This window comes from Octopus bimaculoides, chromosome 4 (genome assembly GCF_001194135.2).
Source record: "Octopus bimaculoides isolate UCB-OBI-ISO-001 chromosome 4, ASM119413v2, whole genome shotgun sequence".
Lineage (NCBI taxonomy): Eukaryota > Metazoa > Mollusca > Cephalopoda > Octopoda > Octopodidae > Octopus > Octopus bimaculoides.
In genome coordinates, this window is record NC_068984.1 from 77,333,340 (window position 1) to 77,336,139 (window position 2,800).

Below are 2,800 nucleotides of genomic sequence, written 5' to 3' on the forward strand. Positions count from 1 at the left end.
TGTATTATATAACTAGCGGATGTTTTGTTGGGTCGCCCAGCTGAGCTTGAATTCTAATCATTGACCAACTCTTTGTACGTTCTTGAAACCATATCGGGGATCAATTTTGCCTCACAGTTTCTTTATCAAAATAGAATAAATAGCAGTAATATACTGATATTATATAGTTGCTTTTTCAGTCAAATAACCAACAAAATTTATAGGTTTACGTTGGCTGAAATACATTATTAAGATCGTTATTAGTTATTGATTTCTAAAACTGAGTCGATTACATCAAACCCACTACTTGACAAGTACATAGTTTATATTCTACACCCTGAAAAGGATGAAAGGCAGAGTAGATCATAGCAGGAATTGAAATCACTGCGTAAATTCACGTAATGAAATATCGCAAAGCATTTATTTATATTGGTTATCAACCCTACACTCTTCTCACAGTCGTTGTTTTCATGTAACTATGGAGGTGATGTTTAATATGACTGACTGGCTGACCTGCTGACTACTTTGGCATTCCAACAACATAAAGAAAGAAGTAATGCAATGTGAGATTTCAGATATTAAAAGCCCTGTTTATTAAACATTCCGTTACTCAGGGCAACAAGACATTTCACTGGTAAATGTGGAAAGTTAAAATGGCGAAATATATATCCTCTTCCTCTTGAAAAAAAAAAATGTTGAATTTGTGCCAGACCAACTAAAACTATAATTAATATTGGAAATATTGATTCGCAAAAGGCCACAAATTAGTTGGAAGTGCGTGAGATCTATAATCAATTGACTGCCTCTTTCTTAATTTTACCGACACCGGTAATTTGAAAGACAAAAGACGGTATTTGAGCTCAAAACTGACGGATGAAACTAATTTCTCCAAATTCTATTCCACTTCACTACCTCCGAAAAAATAATGAAGTAGAATGTAACAGAAACTGCAATTCTATTGAACTGAAGACTTACAGTGCTTTAACCAATGGTGTAACTACACCATGCTAACTACACTATACTTAATTTGATTAAACTTCATTACATTTGTCGATATTATAAATACAACCTCTTAGGCCAGTTTCACCTTTCATTCTCGCAAGGTCCAAAAAATACGGTAATTGTTAGGCTTTGTTCCTATGTTAGAAAGAAATCAGTTTTAACAATACACATACTTAGTAGAAGCTAGTCTAACTGTAACAAAATACCCTGCAGTAATTTAGTACGGATCTTTACTTTCCAATATCGAATGCCTTCAAGGTTAACATTGCTTTTCACCTTTTCGGGCTTTATAAAATATAATACCAGTCATGTATTGTAGTCAATTTAATTAAAGTTTCTCTTTCTCCGAAACAGCAATGCTTTGCGCTTATGACTAAAATCAATATTCAAATCACTCAAAGAAAATGGATTGACAGAATCGGTTGTGCGTTGGACAATATGCTTTGTGTTATTTAGTTTTGATATTTTACATTTAGTTTAAATTCCATAGATATCCAATTTTGCCTTTCACCCCACAAAGTTCAACAAAATAAACCACTGTTTAAGCTATTGGGGAGATATAATTAACTATATTTCTTTCAGAAATTATGTGTTCTTGTGACTAAGTTAACAAAGTGAAAAACACATGCAAAACTAGTTGATGAGCGGTATCGGAGGAGCACCTGTCAGATTTTTTTATTTTTTTTGCAGGATTTAGTTACGTTCTTAATGTTCTATGCAATTTCGTGTCTGGTCTACTTTACTTTTAATCATACAAAGCTTGATAACATTAGTACCTGCTAAGCACTGACTTCGATTTAATAAACTATAATTTCCCTTGACTACTCCTTCTTTGGCAAATTGGCAGAGTCGTTAGAGCGTTGGAAAGAATGCCCCGTGGCTCACAGAGTTCAAATCACTCTAAAGTCAGCTTTGCCTTTCATCCTTACGAGGTCGACAAAAATAGTTCTAGTTCCGGGCCGGATGAGACGCTTCGTGATATTTCTTCCAGTTCTTCGCGTTTTGATGATAAGCTGCACCATACTATTATTTCTGGTAAATGAGTATAACATTCCTCCGTAATATGCGAATTTTCAGGTCTCCAGTAGATGTAACTGCGGTGGTTAATTGAACCATTTAATTTAAATCTAAACTCATCACTCCAAACAATCTTTGATAGCAGGTGTGAATCTTTTTCATATCTTGTCAAATACTACTCGCAAAACTCTACTCTTCGATCCAGATCAACTTGAGAGTACAAACTGTGATGAATACTTGATGTTGAATTTCCTATTTTATGATCGCTTGCCGCACAGATTTTTTAAAACTCTGGCAATGCGTTCCTCGTACACTTTCTGGCTTTGTGGGGGCTCGTCGATGTCAGCAGTCTTTCGGAACATTTCTTGTGAACATTCAGCAAAATTATGCAAGACTTTTCTTATGATCAAAGTGTGAATTTGTTTTTGTTATTTTACATTCCAGTGATGGATATTTCTGTCTTTGTTAGAAACAAACTCCTTCCTTGGAGGAAGATTTCAAGTTACTCAAAATTGAAGAGTTCATACATACGTGCATACATAAATACACACATACATACATGCATGCATGCATGCATGCATACATACATGCATACATACATACATACATGCATACATACACACATACATACATACATGCATACATACATACATACATACATACATACATACATACATGCATACATACACACATACATACATACGTACATACATGCATACATGCATGCATGCATACATACATACATACATACATACATACACGGGACTCTTCTGTTGATTTCGCCGTATAAGAGTTTAACAAT

At 34.5% G+C, this 2,800-nt stretch overlaps 1 protein-coding gene across 1 annotated transcript in view; it reads left to right on the forward strand.

Moving 5' to 3' along the window:
- LOC106876948 (glucagon-like peptide 2 receptor) overlaps positions 1 to 2,800 on the forward strand; it is a 363,581-nt gene that overhangs the window by 338,747 nt on the left and 22,034 nt on the right. The gene's annotated exons all lie outside the window — the stretch shown is intronic.